Source organism: Buceros rhinoceros, unplaced genomic scaffold, assembly GCF_000710305.1.
Source record: "Buceros rhinoceros silvestris isolate BGI_N320 unplaced genomic scaffold, ASM71030v1 scaffold8959, whole genome shotgun sequence".
Classification (NCBI taxonomy): domain Eukaryota; kingdom Metazoa; phylum Chordata; class Aves; order Bucerotiformes; family Bucerotidae; genus Buceros; species Buceros rhinoceros.
Genome location: NW_010432064.1, coordinates 20,262 through 20,556, shown reverse-complemented (window position 1 = coordinate 20,556; position 295 = coordinate 20,262).

Below are 295 nucleotides of genomic sequence, written 5' to 3'. Positions count from 1 at the left end.
CTGGGACAGCTGGGACAGCTGGGACGGGGCAGAGGCTCCTCGACGCTTGGTGGTAACTCAGCCTGGCAAGAGGAGCCGCTTCTGCCTGCCTCTGCGAGACACCTCCTGTCTGCGACAGCAGAGCATCCACCCTAGATCACAGAGGAACCGGCCCTCAACACCCTCAACCTTTCGTATTTTCCTCTTTGGCCACCGTGTGTCTCTCCTCTGATGGCCACCACCATCGCTGGGGGTTGGAGATCACTGTCGGTGCGTGTGGTTTGTGCTTGGGGGCGCAGGGAGTGTGGTTTGTATT